The sequence below is a fragment of the Ambystoma mexicanum genome, chromosome 10 (genome assembly GCF_040938575.1).
Source record: "Ambystoma mexicanum isolate Mex_15411 chromosome 10, UKY_AmexF1_1, whole genome shotgun sequence".
Classification (NCBI taxonomy): domain Eukaryota; kingdom Metazoa; phylum Chordata; class Amphibia; order Caudata; family Ambystomatidae; genus Ambystoma; species Ambystoma mexicanum.
The window spans coordinates 1407396951-1407416084 of NC_090932.1; the positions used below are offsets into that span (position 1 = coordinate 1407396951).

Genomic DNA, 19134 nt, shown 5'->3' on the forward strand with positions numbered 1-19134 from the left:
GCAGGAAATAATCAGATTATCAGTCGAGTGGATGACGTGAGTCTGCATAGGCTCAATGACAGAACAGTCAGCAGAAATAAACATCAAGCCTAAAAATCCACCTTTGATGTGAGAGGCAGGGGAAGGAAAGAATTTAAGATGATAATAAAAAGTGGAGAAAATCAGAGGACAGGATATAAGATCATATTGACTCGCATGAATATTGAACTCTCCAAGAACGATAAATGGCATAGCAGGAACAGAGACAACGAGAGGAAGGATTCAAAGGCATAAAGAAAGTCTAGAGAAGACCTGGGGGATGATGGATTACCAATGGAGTGAGATATGATGGGGGACACAAAATGAAAGAAAATGGTATTCAAATCAAAGAAAGATAGGAGAGGAAAAGGAGGAAGGAGCATTAACCCAGTAGGGGTGAAATGGACTAGTCCCAGCACCAGGACATGTCAACCGGTGTGAGTGAGAGAAGGAGGAGCAGGATAAAGTTAAGACTTCTTGAGTAACAGTATCACGTGGCAAATCCATGTCTCGGTAATGCACAGAAAATAAAAATTAAGAGCAATAAGTAAGTCAAGAACAAAGTTTGTTTTTGACAAAATAGAGCTAGCATTTCAAAGGCCAAGACTAATAGGTGAAATTATGGAATCATGAATAGTTGGATAGATAAGATTAGAGTGTGATGCTGAACATGAGATATGTTTAAATCAAGGGTGGGAGACATGAACAGGAATGTTATTGGTGAAATCCTAGGCAAGGCAGCAGAACAAAAGAGGAATAAGCAAGCAAAGAGCATCATTGTGAGAAGCATTTGAGATTATGCATGTCCAAGAAGCTGAACGGTACGAATGCAATCGGGTGTGAACTGGCACAGAAAGTGAGCTACTGTGGCCTTCAATCAATCGCCTACTTATATAGGGCACTTTCATCAAAGGCATCATGGCGCTTAAAAGTAGGACAACCCCAAAAGAAAAAGGAGACCGATCAGAAACCAATCCTTACCAGAAGAGAAACGTTTTGAGGTTTTGTTTAAATGGGAGAAAGTCCACAGTGGATCTTAACTGGATAGGCAAGGAATTCCAAAGTGTAGGCCCAACCACTGAGAAGGCTCGGCCACCCAGACGCTCCCTCCTGTATTTAGGTATCTGCAGAAGTGCTGCATTCGAGGATTTCAGGGACCGGGTTGGAGTATATCTGTGCAGTTTCTCCTTAATTGCCAAACATCCTTTGCCATTGAGGGCCCGGTGCATAATACACAAGGCCTTACATTTGACCCTGGCTTCGATCGGCAGCCAGTGGAGAGATTGCCAAGCCCTTGTTAATCCTACTCCAGCTGGAATATGTGTGACCAGGTGCACTGCTGCATTCTGCAGCACCTGCAAGCGCTGGATAAGAAACCATGGTTGTGCCTGATATATGGCGTTGCAGTAATCGATGCTTCCATTTACGCACGCTGCCACTATCTGGGCGAGAAATTTATCAGGAACAAAAGGGAGGACTTTCTTCAACTGTTTTAAATTTAACAAACCCTAATCCACATACTGTATTCACCTGGGCCTCCATAGACAGAGATTCCGGTATCTTGATGCCCAAATTACAAACTGTTTTGGCTGGTTCGGGCAAGGGACCCAGCGACGATGGCCAGAAGTCGTCGGTCATCCCCTGGGCGCCTCTGGCGGACCAGTGATCAGGACCTCTGTCTTCCCGCCATTCAACTTGAGCCAATTTGCCTCCATCCAGACCCGGACAGATTCCAGACACTTTTTAAATCTTATGCTCATCGCTACCTGTTTCGGGTCCAATCGAAGCAGAATTTGGGTGTCGTCTGCATAAGAGGAGACCCTGAAACCATACAAGTGAATGAGAGCCCTCAAAGGGAGAATATACAAGTTAAAAAGTAAAGGGGATAAGGCTGAGCCCTGTGGCACCCACAGTTGACCGCAACCGGGGATGAGCGATGCGGGTAAAGGGAGACTGTTTGGGAGCGTGAACCCAAGAAGGCACAGAACCAATCCAGTACTGCCCCGGAGAACCCTACCTCCTCTAACCTTGCTATCAAAATCTCATGATCGGTCGTGTCAAAGGCGGCCGACAGGTCCAACAGAATGAGGCCTGCCGTGACGCCCTCGTCTCTGATCATGGTGAGCTCATCCAGTACAGATACAAGGACCGATTCCATACCCATCAGGGGGCGGAGGCCCATTTGACAACTATCCAGGATGTTTTGTCCTTCAAAAAACCTCCTAAATTGAGGGGTCACCACTTTTTCTAGCACCTTCATAAGGGTAGAAGTGAAATGGGGCTGGTAGTTTGCCAGGATTGAGGCGTCTAGGGTAGGCTTTTTCAATAACGATATGACCAGGGCCTCTCTTTGTTCAGGGGGAACTTGGCTCCAGATCAGGGATACATTTACTGCTGTAGCTAGCGTGTCATAAAAATCCTCTGGTGCTAGTTTAAGCAAATGCCATGGAATGGCATCATGAGGGGATGCCGATTTTAGCCCTGCTATCGTCGTCTTCATTTCCTCCTTATTCGTTACGGAAAAAGAAGTAAAACCCAGAGTCTTATTTGCTTCTCTAGGCAGTATCAAAGTTTCGCTTTCCAGGATCCAAAGATTACTGTCTTTGAAATTCCCATTATCTGCGATGCCACTCCTGATTTCTTAAATTTTACTGATGAAGAAACCAGAGAGATCATCACATAGTGATTGTGAACTAACTCTGTGTTGTCAGATTGTTGATTATATCAAACAGTTTTTTGGGGGCATTCACTGTCGTTTGAAAAGAGTCACTTTCAAGGCCTTCTGGTAGGCTGCACGTTGCTGCCTATAACCTTCACAGAAGAGTTGGGCATCATAGTGTTTTCTCCATTTACGCTCCGCTTGTCGAGTTGCTAGACGTAGCATGCGAAGCGCTGGTGTGTACCAAGGGGCACAGCGCTGTGACGTCTTTGCCAGCTGAAGTGGCGCCAGTTTGTCTGCCACTGCCTCCATCAAGCTGGCCAGCCTAGCTTTATCCAGCAATGTGGGGCCCACCTCATGGGGATCCTCAGCCTGCTGCTGAGCAATTTTTACTAAAAACCAGCGCAGGAGCAACTCTCACCCAGTTACGTTTCAAAGTTGATATATTGTGGTTAGCAGATTTTTCGGTGATCCAGTAGTTTTAATCGTGAAAGGCCATCATAGGGGTCTGACCATGTGAGAGGATGGCTTGGGTAGACCTTCACAAGCGAAAGGGGAAGCAAATATGAGATCCAGGGTATGGCCTTTAATGCAATTAGGGCCCATGACTTGTACCAGTTGCAATTGCTTCATGGCTCTAAGAAAATCCTTATTCATATTGACTGGTCCCTCCTCTGCCCATAAATGAAATCTCCTAGAAAAATGAAGTTCTTATACTGCAGTGCCAGATTAGATGCATCATTCAAGAAAGCTCTCGTAAATGTGGCAAGATTAGTTGAGGGCAGCCAATATCCTAATACAAGGTTACACATCCACGCCACGTTCACTACAATTTTCACTACTAGATGTTCTAGCTCTGTCTCTAGTGAGCTGGCCAGCAGTAAACATTCATATTGCGAGTAAATCAGAGCTACCCCTACACCTGGGTGCTTGGCATCTCGGTCTACCTGCAGTATAGCATAACCAGGAGGTAGCGTCTGCATGGCATCCGGACCTGTGGAGTCAGAAAACCAAGTTGCTGTGACAAACACAAGATCGGGCAGTAATCTTCCAACAGGGAAAACATTGGAATGTCTGCCCTTAGACATGTACTCCCGGGTGGACGCCCTGGAAACTGCTGTAAAATGATGACACAAGCAACGGGATTGGCTGTGGACGAACGGGGCGGAGCCTCAATCCCTCTCCGAGGTCCCTGGATTGGCAGATGGAACAGCCTCAGCCACAGGCAGAAAGGCCAGATCCATGGAGTCGCTCTTCCTGCTGTTAAGCGACAGCCGGGAGACTGGGATGGACATGTGGTCACGTCCATGCGGCTGCACCAGTGGTCATGCTACTCGCTGTGGACAAGGTGTGACATATAATTGTCATGGCAGAGGGAAGCTTGGAGACTGGATTGAGAATGGAACTGTTGGAGGAGGCTGAGGGAGGCACCAAGCGATGGAGCCAATATGATGCAGTGTCTTGTGAACAGGGATGAGGCTCAGACTAAATGACTGATACTGATAGATGGTGGTGACGTGGCATGCTGGGGCTTGGGGATGTGCAAATATTTGGTGCGATCAGGGGTGCTGTCAAAGTCAGCGGGGCAGAGCAGCATGGTGGAATGCTGTATGGGCCAGCCTGCAGGGAGCAGGACAGTGAACACATGTACCTAGCGAACTCCTCTGAAGTCGCTGCAATTCTGATGCTTCCACATCCCTCAAACAAGAAACCAAAGACTCCCTTTCCTGCCATAGCCAATCCGCAGAAAGTCAGGCAGCAGTACGTGCATATGGTGTGCTGGCTGGCACTGGGCACCTTGTCTTTACTTTTATTTGGCAAACATTACTGCACAGTGCCAAACGCAAATGGGCATGCACCAGACAAGTGGGGGCTTGTGGGTTGGCCAGTGCCTTGGGCAGGCACTGGCCTTAAATGAGGGCCAACCACAAGCACCTGTTATAGCTCGGGACGGAAGAAAACAAAAAGAGGTAAAAGGGACAAAACGCCCAAACCTAACAATCCCTTAGAAAAGGTTAGAAGACCTTAATATGTAAACTCGTGTGTTAGGGGGCAAAGAATATGTAGTGCATGGGCTAGGTGCCTGACTATAAAGTGACCTTAAAGATCAGAGGCCAAAACCTCAAACAAACTCAACAACTAAGAATTCAAAAAATACACAATTTTATTAAATCTCGATTAGAACACCATTAATTGGGGAAAAAAACAAATTAATTAATCAAATAACTCACAATATACAAGATTGATAAAAGACCATTATTAGATAATGAGTCAGTCAGTGTGTCAGGGAAAACAGATAGGGTTATTTGTAAGTGGGTTCCAAAAGAGTTGGTATCATGTGTGGATAACCCACATAAAGTGTCAAGTGCTGTGCAAATTCGAACAGTCTAACACAATCACACACTACATTCATACTAATCGGAAATCACTCGTACTCCTTCTTACTAGTAACCTAATCAACCAACATGTTTCTCTCCTATTTCAAGTAGACAGAACGAATTTGTAGGAAATTCGTCAGGGGCTAACTGTAGTCCAGGAGAAACACTAATACAAATAAAAAGCATACAACAGAAATAGATCTGCACAATAAATGGAAAACAAAATTCTAAATATATACATAAAGGAACTATACATAAATTCAATCATCAAGTATTGTAAATGAATAGAGATGCCGCAGGAGCCAAGCGTCAATTCAATGGTAGAGAGCCAGTCAATGGTTCTCCTTAAGGTCTGCAGGCAACAGGCATCCCCTGCAAAGATAAATAGACATTGGTATAACTGACCATATGTCACTTATGGAATCTCATAGTAGAAAACGGTCACCCATTTGTATGGATCAGAATGGGCGCCAAGTGAATAGACATACTAGTTCTTTTCCAAGGCACAAGAACAGGCAGCGATAGAGTTCAAAAGAGTGAAAACAGAATGAGTGATCCTCCCGTCAATTCACTACATATTTTCTGAAAATCCTAATCAAAAGATACCCTGCTGGGTTATCACACCGGAGAACATTGTCTATCAAGATTACTCTAGAGCACTTCTCTAGATACAGTATACTTATATGCTTGGTGGCTCTGTAAGTTAAATACCAAAGCATAGCACGGATGGCAGGAGAGGTCTTATTTACCAAATGGTTATGTTGTTTTTCCCGTGGTTTATGGAGGAAGAAATGTCGTCAAAGTACACATAGTTTCCTAGTAAACGACATCTACCTTGTCGGGACAACCTGAGCCTTCTCTGGCTGGCCAAGCACTCCAAATAACAAATAGACCAGTTGCTGGAAAGATATCCCTCAAGAAGAGCTGAAACGTTGGGGGGGGTTGGGGAGAGCGCATTAGCAAAAGGGAAAACGAGTGATTAACTATTCAATATCACTCAATACGGCCAAATTATCTGTTCAAAGTATTTAATCTGGTGAGCAGTGGTTCCTGCTCGTATCAAAAATATAATTGTATTCTAAAAATAATTTGCTTAAATGAAGCAGTATATTTAGTAAAAAACCAATAACAGTTATTCATCCTTAAATTGATTGATAAAGCATGATCAACATGGTATTACGAATAATCAACACTTAAACTTTCAAATGGGACATATGAGAGTTCAATAATGCCACTCTGGGTTATAATAGAGCACTATTGACATTGATATTCTTAACTTGTCACTTCATTTGTGTATGTTTTTTGTGATTAATTGTTGATTATTCAGAATATGTGTTGATCATGCCTTATCAATCAATTTAAGGATAATTAACTGTGTTATTAGTTAATTGTGAATTGGCTAGTGTTTTGTTCTGTTGGATCTGTAAAGGTTGTTTTACTAAATATAATTCTTCATTTAAACAAACTATTTTTAGAATAAAATTATATTTTTCATACGAGCAGGAACCACTGCTCACCAGATGAAATACTTTGAACAGATAATTTGGTCGTATTGAGTGATTATTGAATAGTTAATCACTCTTTTTCCCTTTTGCTTTGCCCCCCCCCCAGCCCCACGTGTCGGCTCTGCTTTAGGGATATCCCCACTATGTTTTTGGTCTAGCACTCCACCTCATTTTGTATGACGCTAACAAGCGCTGTGAAGAAGGTGACTTGTAGTATTCCATAAACACCCAAATAAATAATGCATTAGTGGAACAAAGTTCATGGAAATGGCCACAACACACAAAATAGACATGTAAAGCAGACTCTACACCCTTGTTAAACTTAGGATCCCTCTGCTGCCCTCTTTTAACAGGACATGCTAAGTGTAGTTCAGGTTATGAAAGATAGACAAGGGGCTGAATTATGCAGGTCCACTCCCAGAAGAGCCCAGTCTCTGCCCAAGAGCAATCAGGCCTCCCACCCCACTGTTAACATCCCCATAAAGCTCCTAGCAGGCCTCTAGAATATCCAGGTAGCTGGTGATCTCACTAATGATTTTTATTAATTGAAAGGAATACATTCTTATATCTCTCTACGCTAAGGGTTTTCTGTACCTAACCAAACTAAGGTGCTTGTCCGTCATCAGAGTCCAAATCAGAATCTGTCCACTGTCCACACTAACCTACCACTATTAGTATAACAGCAACAAAGAAATCAGGAGAATGACTCCCTTCTCCTATAAACTGGGTCTTCACCAAGTTCAGTTCAGGAATATATTCTGAAGTAGTTCTTGGTAACTACTTTTTATTAAGTCACACAGTTCTTATACTGGGTTCTTCAAGTTTTCAACCTTCTCCTTCACTCGATTACTCTTTCGTTCTTTCTTCTCTTGCCTTATTTCATTTGTATGTCCTTTTCCTTTCTTAGGGAAAACTTTATTCAACACTTTGAACTTTTCCCTTGGATTCTTGGGTTCTCGATCTTTCACAATCTTTGGTTTCACTTTGGGCTTGGCCCTTATTCTCTGTTTCAATCTGCTCCTCAGCTTTTCCCCTTTCACAGTGTTTCCTATTGTGTAATATCTCAGGTTTTTCTCCTTGACCTCTTCGAGTGTAAACCTTCCAGTAAGGATTATCATTCCATGTTAATGCTTCATCTTTACTGGGATGAGTATGAGCGTTCCAGTAATTATCTTCAGTCCTGTTCTGGGTATCCCGCTTTACCCTTACCTGTGGTGTTCAGGGATAACATTACTGGGGTTCTCGAATTGTTGCAACCTTCTCTTTCACTTGTCCGGTTGTCCTTTCGTAATTCCTGTTGTTTAATATATGATCTCCCCCGGGTCTGTCGTTTGCCGGTTCATTCTGTGTTGAATCAAAGGAAGTGGTAGCCGTGTTGTTAACTGATCCACCTGTGCTTGATTGTGGTCATGCCACCACTTGGCTCTCACTCGGGATGAGGACGCCTCATGTCCATCTCTGCTTCTCTCTGCTCTTCCTGTTACAGACGCTGCATGTCTCCAGTTTCTCTCTAGTTTCTCCTTTGCGTTGGATGCAGCACATCGAGATTTTCTTTAGCATACGTCTGCGAGCAAGTTTGTAACTCACGGGTTCCCTCTCACTCCTACCAGTCTCTGCCTCTTTGTTTTATTACGTTGCTGTGAGACTTTCCTGGCGTAATGTTTCAGTCCCTTCTCTTTGTTTGTCCTACAGTATGTATTCCTCCACAGACATTTTTCCTCGTCTCAATACAATATAGTTTTTCCTTCCAAGGAATAATCAGTTTCTTGATGACAATAACATATTTTGGCATGTTCTTATACCTTTCTTCACTGGATGTTTTTGGAGGTATATTTTTGGTATGTTCTTAGGGAGTTCCTCGTAGGAACGGGAGTCTCTCCCAGTGAGGTCCAGCTTTCCTTTACCCCTAGGTAGGGTAATGCAGAGCGGGCTCACCTACCTAGCCTCACAGGGAAAGGCTCCCCACCTGGGGCGAAGTGACGGATTCCTGTGATTCTTCACACTGCCCAGAGAGTAAAAATTAACCTGGAGGGGGAGCAGAATACGATGTAAAAAGGAGAATATAGAGAAGTTACAATAGAAAGGTCCACTTTGTCAAAATTCTCTTGATGTTGTGTTGTTGACCACTACCCTTCCCCTTGGTTCCCTGTATAGGGCTTGGATCCCTCTTATCAGTGTTTCCCCGAAAACCATGTTGCGTAACACCTCCCATAGAAAGACCCACTCTACCCTGTCAGACTTTTTCAGCGTCCATTCTTAGGAGGGCGTGATTCCCTTCTAATGGTTCCGTGTGTTCCATTATGTCAAGTGTTTTCCGCATTGTGTCCGCTCCTCACCTGTCCCTTATGAAGCCCACCTGGTCTGGGTGGACCAGTCGGGGCATGATGCCCTCCATGCGTGTTGCTAGTACTCTGGTGTATATTTTAGCGTCTGCATTCAGGAGTGAAATAGGTCTGTATGATTTGCAGCACGCTAGGTCCCTCCCTGTCTTTGGAATCACAACTATGTGAGCTTTCGGGAATGAGGGCGTGGCCTGGCCCAATTGTCGTATGTGGTTGTACAGTGTGGCCATGTGTGGGGCGAGTGTATCCACGTAGCGTTTATAGAATCCCATGGTGTATCCATCTTCACCTGGGTCCCCTCCCTGCGGGAGTCTTTTGATAGCTGCTGTGACTTCCTCTGTGGTTACATCGGATTCAAGAAATTTTTGCTCGTCCCTTCTAAGTTGGGTCAGACCTGCTCCCTCTATGTAGACTCATTTCATTTTCTGCTGTACCCCCCTCCGAGGTGTACAGGTTTTCATAGAAGCTGGCGAACTGCCCCGCTATTTCCCTCAGAGACCGTACCTGGGCCCCTTCCTCCGTGTTTATTGCTTCCACCCACCTGTCTGCTCGCTGGGCTCGCACTCTGGTGGCTAACATTCTATCGGCCTTGTCCCCCTTTTCATAGAAGGTCTGCTTAAGGAGCCTTAATTTCCTTACGACCTCATCCTTTCCTAGTGAGCGCAGTTCCTCCCTTTTCTTTATAATGGTCGACAGGTGCTCCTCCCGGTATGTGCCCTGTGCATGTAATCTCCCTTCCAGCTCCACTATTTCTCCCCTCAGCTTGCCTTCCAGGATTTTACGTTCCCTTTTCCGTCTTGCCCCTTCTCTGATGAGGTGACCCCTCCACACCGCATTGCCCGCCTCCCACACTGTGTTTATATTCACCTCTCTGTTAAGTCAGAAGTAATCATCTATCTCTGTCTTGAGCTCCTGCTCGTAGATTTTATCCTGCCACAGGGAGTCATTACACCTCCATCTCCTTTCTCTCTGGCCCAGTCCCTCTAGATCCAAGGCTGTTATAACCATGTCATGGTCTGACCAGGCTACTGGCCGTATGGAGCTGTCTCGGATCCTACCTTGATTTTCCTTGTCAATCAGTAGATAATCTATCCTGGTGAAGGTGCCCTGCACCTCTGATTTGAATGTGTATCACTTCTTTCTTGGGTTGCAGGATCTCCATACGTCTATTAACCCTTCCACCTCCAGTGTAGTTCCGAACCTGACCGAATATTCCCCTACGCTATTCTTGCTCCTTACCCTGGTCTGCTGTCTATCCATTTGGGGGTTCGCCCATGAATGAAAATCCCCACCCACCAATACCAGGTCGTCACCCCTCCCGTTCAATGCAGTTAGGGCAGCCTCATTAAATGGACCCCGTCCCCGATTGGGCATGTGTATACCCCTACCAACACAATCTGGGTGTCTTCCCATTTGCCTCCAACTATTAAGTGCCTACCCCTGCATGTGCCCTCCACTGTTGGGTGCTCTAGTCTTAGCTTTTTGCTGAGAAGGATTCCCACTCTGCCCTTCTTGCTGTCCCCTGATGCCCAATATGTTTGACCCGCTGTTCTCCCCCTTAGTGCCTGTTGCTCACCCTTTTTGAGTCTGGTCTCCTGTATGAAAAGTACATCAAGCTCCGCCCTTTCGAACTCCCTAACCAGCAGAGATCTTTTGATTGGCGAGTTGAGTCCCTTTACATCCACTTTGAGAATTCCTCTCCGCGGGCGGGCGCTGCAACCCCCTCCTTCTGCTACGCTGGATCCCATTCCGCTGTTTCGCAATGCTTGATGTTGTCTACGTACCGTAGATCCCCCCCTGATCGTGCAGCCCACATTTTGCTTTTGCCCGGCCGTCTGCTTCCCCCTGCCCTCGCTCCTGGTGACATAATTGCCACTAACCCCAACTCATGGCATCCTGTCCTTTCAGCGTGCTCTAAGACAAATTTTCGCTTCCCTGTTCCTTTCCCTCCCCCTTCCAATTCCCCCATAACCTTAAAACTGGTTAAACGTGCCAACTGAGCAGAAGTCATTAACTGAGCCTCTGGTCTTTGGTTTGGAGACCCCCCCCTTGGAACTGAGGGCCACCAGGGTTGACGGCTCCCACCCCAATGAGAGCAAGTAGTGACCCCCTTGTATGCCTTCTACCTTACTCTGGTGTATGATATCCTATAGAGCTTTTTTGTGGATGTGCCAGTTTGTGTGTTGTGATGCGCTGGCAGTGATCTCTGCCTGGTTGTTCAGGGGAGCTTTGCAGGTGAATTCGGACTTGGTCTAAAGTACTTTCTCCCTCCCTTGCCCCTTTTTTGTCTTTGCAGGATTTCGGCCCTGTCGCTTCTGAGTTGACTGCGATGCTGAGGGACCAACGGGCCCCCTTCCTCACTTTTGGTACTCTAGACTGCTCAGGACTTGCAGAGCCTCCTCTGGTGTTGTGATCCTGAAGTCTTCTCCATTGTGATGAAAGGTCAAGTCGAACGGGTATCCCCATCTGTATCGGATCAAGTGGTCTGTAAGCCATGTGGTCAGGGGCCTACATGCTCTCCTTCTCGCAAGTGTAAAGCTTGATAGGTCCTGGACATTTTTTTATTTGCAAGCCTTGAAAGGTGATGTCCTGGTTCTGCTTCGCCCTGTTAAGGATCTCTGTCTTTTCTTTGTACCTCAGGAATTTCACTATGATTGAGCGGGGCCCTTTACCAAATGCCTTACCCCCTATGTGGGTTCTTTCAATGGAGACTTCTTTTCCTCCTTCGTTCACATACAGTTGATTTACTATGTCTTGCACAGTCTTTTCCACCTGCTTTTCCTTCATCTGAGTATTCTCAAGTTGAGTCTCCTTTCCCTGTTTTCCATGTCATCGACCTTTAGCTCAATGAATGTCATGCTGGCATTTAGGTTCATTTCCATCAGTTCCACATTGGTTTGGTTGTGCTCAAGGTTTTCCACTTTGCCTTCTATAATGTCCACTTTCCCCCGTATCTCTGAGATAGAAGTTTGTATGTCAGATCGTAGTGCTTTAATTTCCGCCATGATACCTGCAATGTCTTCTTTCGTGGCTGCCGCGGCCATCGTTTGACGACTTTCCTGGGACGCGAGGGTCACTTTTTGGTGATCTCCTGTATTGTTGTAACCTTTCAACGCTCACTTTTGTGGTCGCGCGTGACTGGCCGATTTCTCCTGACGCGGTTGCGACCTTGGGGGCCTGTGCCAGGTCTTTCACCACGTTGATGTTGTGTGCAGGCTCCAGGCCAGGTCGCTGGCTTTCCTTTTCCCAGGGGTACTGCCTTATATTGGCCCCACTTTCTGTATTTCTGTTTTGTGAAAACCCAAGCATTCAGGTCAGTTACTGTCTCCTTTGTGGGGCTGTGGTGATCCCTCTCTCTGGATTCCACTCACTGTGCTTGGCTGCACCTCTCGTCTCCAGCCTCACTCCCTTTTGCCAGTGCTTCTCACGTTGGATTAACCCCTGTGGTTCTGGCTGTCTGTCATTTCCTCGATGAGCCTCTTATGGGGTTGTGTGACTGCGCCTTGTTGTTGCCCCCCACTGTTTGACTTTTCTACTGTTCCTGGGGGCTCTTAGGGTTGTAAGTTCCCTTTATGTGCTATCCCCTGATGCGTAGAGTCATTCACCCCTTTTCACTGTCTTGCTCACTGTTCTAAGGAGAGCCCTTATATTGGTAGCGGGCCAGTGTTCTTTGTAGCTCATCGTCTGCTCAGCATGCCAGTCCCCCCCCCAGAGGGGTTAGCAGCTCTCTCTCCCCTTCTCCCTGCCAATCCTTGCTCCGCGACCGGGGTTGGACGCCGGCAACACTGCACATCTCCCCCCGCGGGGAGACGTTTCTGCGGAGCTCTTGCTCCTTCTGGGGCGGACCCCCACAGAGCCCCTTCCCGCACTCACTGTGCTTCTCCGAGATCTGTGTCAGAGCGGTTCCTCCCTCCTCTGGCTGTGCCTCCACCTCGGTTGGCCCCCTGGTTGTGTGGGCCCTGCAGGGGGACTCCTCCCGGTCCCTGCGATCTTGTCAGTCGGTGGCTCTTCTTGCCACAACACTCCTCAGCATGCTTCCTGTTCCCCCGCGGCACTGTATCTTCCACTGCATCGGTGGGTCCCGCAGCAGAGGGCTATGTTTCGTCATACGCCGGGACTCCGGCGTCTCCTCGTCCCAGCCCCCTGGTGCCCGCCGCTCCTCACCGGAGCTCCAGGTGTGCCCCCAGGCCATTTCTTGGTTGTCGCCCTGTCACCGAGCGAGTCCCTCCTGCCAGAGCCTCTCACAGGTCTTGGTGCCCTTCGCTACGTTGAGGGCTGATCGGGCCGCACTGCTAGCCCGCCATTTTTCAGCCTTTGCCGGCGGGGGATGGGCTGTCTTGGAGGATCACACTTTAACGCTAGTTTCAGCCTGCCGAAGAGCCCTTATCCTTTGCGCTCCGAAGTCCCCTTTATTATGAAGGTATTTCTTGTAGTTTCATTGATTTGGGTCAGCTCTGAATCCTCTCTGACATCTCATTGGGGTAGAGAGCTGAGCTTCAGGCAGCCATTGCCTTCTGCGCCCCCTGGTGGTCTCAAGATTTTCTTTTTTCATCAGAAACTAATTGGTATCAGAACCAAGAATGCCTTTCGTAGTGAACATTGGATATTTTATGGTGGTTGGATCAAGATTGAGGGACATTTTCTGCCCTTTGTGATGATATTGATGGATGGATTTCATGGTTCAAAAAGAGGACTTTGGACTTTAGTAAAGAGGAGCAGTATTCCATTGTTGGAGAATGGGTTAGAAGAGGAGCATCAAGTGTAAGAATTATGGGAGATGTAGTTCAAATAAATCGGTGTTCTTTGCTGCTGCATTTAGTTAAAGAAAAGAGAAGTTCCTTACTGTCCATAACTTATTACAGCTAATCCTATGTATTGTGTAATGCATTAGAATATCTGGTCATCTCTAGTGATTGCGTTTCTGGTTCCTTTTGGTTGGGTTATACTGTTGATTACTCTATTTCTATCTCTAAAGGTTAGGCTATATGCCCTAAAATCATCTGTTTGTGAAAGCAGTTTGAAGTATGCATAGATTAGATGAGTAGTCTGTCCTAGAAGCCCTCACACCTTTGTAATACCACCCTTTCTGAAAGAACAGGAAGCTGGCTCCTGTTCCCTATATATGTGCCATCAGTCACTGCTACGTCCTATGTTTTTAAATGCCTCCTAATGTGGGCAAAATTGGCAAAGTGGCAGAGCAAGTGCCTGCAGCAGGGCTTTAAGACCTCTGCCCTCATTTTGTCCCATGCTCAACATAACATCTTCCACCGCCTATCCCACTGTGTGTAAAAACAGTAAGAGAAGCATGGCCTGCTCAGTACTGGGGAACTCCTGTAATGGTGGGTGTGGCCTGGTGCTGCAACCATAGCTTCTAGTGGCACATTTCCAATGTATCCACCAACAACATAACCGTTGAAAACGTAATACTGTTTGTTTTTTCTTTTGTGTTTTTATATTGATGCAGATTTGTCTCAGCCAGAATCTCTTCTAGAGTATCAATCCAAGTCAGGTGTTTGAAGTTATCACTGTAAGGGAAAGTGAATGCCATGAAGAGGACACCGGCTCTAAGGATAAACTATATTTTGGCAATGCTCCCACTTTGCCCTGTAAAGGCCTTGTATGAGATAAACCAGGAGATCCAAGGCTTCGTCTGGAAAAAAATCCCTGAGGTTGGCTTTATGGAAATTAAAGATCTCAAAGGACTGGGGGGGATAACTCTCATATTGGAGGAGATTATACAAAGGTAGAGTAACATTTTGCATGATACTCGACCCTGCAGGTGAGTATGGGTATGTTTAAAACTTTTATTTCACATTTACTGCAAACACAATTTGGTTTCAGTAAATGACAAATAGTTTTACTGTGCATGGCTGGCATCTGGGCGGCTGTCATGATGCCTACCCCCGGGCAACCAGACCAGGTCCAGCAACCCCGAAAGCAGGCATCATGTTATTTTGAGCAAGCCCAAAAACCCCTGGTAGGGGCTGTTTGGGTGCGGTCCTGGCGCCTATGGAGCCAGGCTCATATGGAGAGTCAGTCCTGGTGCCATAGGCGCCAGGCTCATAGAGTAGAACTTACCTGATGCAGACCATGCTGCAGAGCTCCAAGCCAAATGAGGCTTGGAAGGGACTATTTTACCTAGGGACTATTTTTTACTCGGGTGGGGCTGGGGAGGAATACTCACCTGGGACTACTTTGGGTGCTATTTAAACCATGCCCGAAGAGCAGGACACGCTTGGCGTTATTCTGCATCCAGCAGCGTAAGCTCACCGTTTCTGCAAGCCTGCATCCAGTCTTCTGCCACGCCCGCCTCGAGCCTGCAGCTCCTAGAAAAAGGGAGGAACAGAAGGAGAAGAGGTTAGAATAAGAGCAAAACCTTCAATCCTTACCTGAATTCCGGATCCACTACGCCTTCGAGCTGGAAGAAAGAAGCATTTTACGCGTGCCGCCTCGCCTGCTGCAGCGCCGCGCTGAACTCACCGGCCTTCGCAGCATCCTCACGATCCACCGCATCCTTCTGCACGTTCCCGCCGCACTCTGGCACCTAAGGGGAACACAAGAACAGCAAAGGTGAGCCAAGGGAATAAACAGAGGCAATAGTAACTACCCCCATAGACTTACCTGATTACCGCCGGGGGTACTATTCCTCTTCACGGGTCGGCGCAGTCTCCATTGCATCCTCGCCGTACCCCAGCCCCTAAGGGGAACAAAAGGACAACAAGGTGAGACAAAGGGACAAACAAGGGGAACTCTTTTCACCACAATAGACTTACCTAATTTTACCGCCGGAGGCATTATTCCCCGAACTTCATATTTTCTCTCCACACCTGAATAAGGGAGCAAGCAACAGGTTACATTCTGGCCTTATTTTATTGAACTGTGTAGGATAAGCCAAATCCTTACCTGAACTTCGTCAGCTACCACGAGGAACTCTTCGCTGGGGTCAAGCTGCAAACTGCAAGGAATCGGACAAGAGTGTAAGTCAGACATGTGAACTCTTACGAACTACATACTTTTAGGAGTCAATATTGTTCTGGAACTCACCAATTCCTTCGAGCCAGTGAAGCAACTGGTTATCAACGCGCCCCTGCGCTCAATGCAGGATGGAGAGCTCATCTTTTCAAACCATCAGGTGAGACTATAAGAGGGGACATCAAAGGTGTTCTGTGGGGAGAACAGCGGGGGTGGGGGGGATTTTTACGCTCAACTCCACGGGTGGTTAATCCCCTTTCTCCATTTGCAGAAGAATATTCCTACGGGCCAAGCAAACGAAGCTAGGTGGTCCAGTCCAGTCCGTCATCTCGGCCCTACGCGTCACATTCGTGGAGACCGCAGCTGTCCAGTTCAGATCGACGCCTCTGTGGGAGCTAGGTGAGCGTAACAGCGGCAGCATTATGCCAAATATGAAGTTTGCTTATGGTGACATGTACCATTTACAGAAAGCGGTTGGACATTTTTTGTAACCCTTCACCAGGGGGCAAGTGCATTTCTCTTGTGTAGAATATGTAAACTAAGGAGCTCGACCTGCAGGTCTAGTCTGCTTTTTAAGAATTTGCAAGGCCCGATTTAGCCTTTACTAAAAAACACAGCATGCATATTTTTGGTAGATGAGGCTGACGAATAGATAGAATGAGAAGTGACCAGTTCAGGAACCCTGGAACAAATGGTGCTGTTGACGAGTCTGACACACAACAGAGAGGTAATGTCTGAGCTGACTAAGTTTTTGAGTCTGTGTTGGCAAGAGATGTGAAGAATGATGGGTTTTGATTATACTTACACTGGTGGGTGGGGGGATGGAGGGTATCAGTGTGCTCAACCAGGTGATAAGTGTATATGAGCACAGTCTATTAGCGGGCAGGTATCTGAGTGGAATAAGCTGGATAGGCTGCCTCCTGGATCCAAGAAAATCCCCTTTCAGATGCTGTGTGCAACCAAAGGGCTGGAGGGTGCACTTAGGGGGGGATCCGTAGAAAAATTTAAAAAAAGGGAGACTTGACTGAATTTTGGCAGTGCGAAAATTACATACGGCCAAAAATTTTGAAAATGTCCCCCATTCGGTTCAATTACAGTGAACAAGGGCAGCGGAGGCATCCCCGCACCATTAACTGTAATGTCAGCGGGGCTGCGGGGGTGTCCCCCGCACACGTTGGTATAAAGTTTAGGAAAAAAAGAGGACCTTGCGGCACTGGTTCCCATCCACGCAAGTGAAGGGAACCAGCATCGCAAAGGGATGCAGGAGACGGCGGCACACAAGGAGGTGTGCCGCCCACAGTTAAGTAAAGGGGTGGGGGACGGGGGTTGTCCGAAATGTCCCGGGGAGAGAAAACCAAAATGTATTTTCGGTAAAATAACGTAGGTTTTTTCTCCTTCGGACATTTTGGATTAGATTAATTCACGGTAATCCCACTTAAGGGAAGGGCTGCTGTTGCGAGGGCCATGTGCATGTTGGAAAGGGGAACTTCAGAAAACATACAGGTGGTTGATTTGAGCACTGTGGGAAGCAAATGCATTTGTAATCTGGAGTTTATGCCCAGCTGCTGCTGGAGTATATGCCCCTATATGCCAACTTTTGACCCAAACGCCCACAATTCACACGTAACACCATTTGTTTTTTATGTGCCTTTATGTGACATCTCAGAGAAAAAACACTGAAGAGTTAAATGTCCAATGACATCCTTGTATTCCAACTCCCATAAACACCCAGACGAGGAGTAGGATGAGGGAGATTGTGCAAAGTGACAGGAGCTTGAAGTACAACATGTGGACTAGTTGTTTTTCAAAGTCTTCAGTGCAAGGTACATTTGACGATGGCAACCGCACTATTGGATTGAGCAGTGCAAGAGAAGACGTTGAACCCCATGCTGTGGCTCACGACTGTGAGGCACACAGACAGGTGTGGTGGAACAGAGAAGGCCGACTGGACAGGAGGAGAAACGCTGCATATGAGCACGAAGGGCCATGGAGATGCTAGGAGCCGCGCAGGGGTTCCTGGATATTGAGTTGCTCGCAGAGACGGCATTCACCAGTCCGGGCTGAAAAGAAAAAGCCAGCAAGTGACGGCAGAGCCGCTCAGGACGCTGGAAGAACGTCTGCACGCTCCAAAGTGGAAAGCGGGTGAAGGAACCACACCACAGAGGCTCAAGCAGAATCATCAGAGACACTGGAAGGAACCAGTGAGTCTGCCCAAAGCAGCTTGGAAACCCGGGGTGTTCCGACAAGCGCGCCAACCAATGTTTGAATGGTACGAAATTGCTGATGCAGAAAATACCCGAAGTTTGTTTGAATGCAGTCAAGTCAAAGTACAAATTCAACACTCAATAAGAATGTTTGAATGCAGACAAGGCAAAGTACAAAGGCAAACCCCAATCAAATATAGATGCATGAGATGACCGTGTGGGGGAAACATTTGAGCAAATGTTACCATAAACAAATCTACCAAGCACCTCACGGTGTATGATATTGTGGCATAGCCAAAGAACTGTGAAATGCATAAGAAGTCCTGGCAGGCGAGTACACCAAACAACTGAAATTATATAAAGATTCCTGGCAGGGGAGTATAGCAGGCAATCTGCAAGGTTACAAGAAATACTACAGAAAGACTGTTGCAGAACCTATTGCTTCAACAAGAACTTTGTGTGTCCAGTGAAGAGACAAAGGAACTGTTAGCTAAAGAGACATTTTTGCCATCCTGTTTAAGAATCCAGGGGAAGAAGACCACCCTGTGGATCCAGGGGTCTTTACCTTGGAGAACATTTTCGTTGGAGCCATTCTTATACTTTTGAACACTTTTGCCAACATCAAGTTAAAGACATTTCCTTGCACCCCTTTGTTGTTTTGTTTATAGTGTGAGGGTTAGGATGGGACGTTTTGGACACAAGGATGGCTTTTCAGTTATTGATCTCCTCACACACGCAGATCCTTAGTTTTTGGTTTCTAGGTAGGCACGTTCCGCTACAGAATAGGGCCAGAGAGGCCTTTTAAAAACCGATTTGTATTTAATAAATGTCTTTAACCAATAACATGACAACTATGTGTCCAGCTTTAATTTCTGACCTGTCACAAGCCCCCAACAAAGGAGGACTGGGTGCAGGACCTACTTGCAACTTCTCTGATTGAGGAGGTCATGGTTTGAAGGCAGAAGAACGGCCTATTCGAGGAGATGTGGTCAGGCCACCTATCTGAATTTACATGACATGAAGAGACGGAGGGAGGTCAGAGTGCTGTCTGATATG

General features: G+C 46.6%; 1 protein-coding gene across 8 annotated transcripts in view; it reads left to right on the forward strand.

The window, feature by feature from the left end:
- ALKBH2 (alkB homolog 2, alpha-ketoglutarate dependent dioxygenase) overlaps window positions 1–19134 on the forward strand; it is a 248924-nt gene that overhangs the window by 107172 nt on the left and 122618 nt on the right. Inside the window, exon 1 of one of the 8 annotated variants that reach the window (XM_069619438.1) lies at window positions 11207–11344. The exons of the other annotated variants lie outside the window; for them this stretch is intronic. The gene's annotated coding sequence lies outside the window, so the exon portion shown is untranslated. Of the gene's footprint in view, window positions 1–11206; window positions 11345–19134 lie in introns of those variants that run through there. 8 annotated transcript variants of the gene reach the window in all.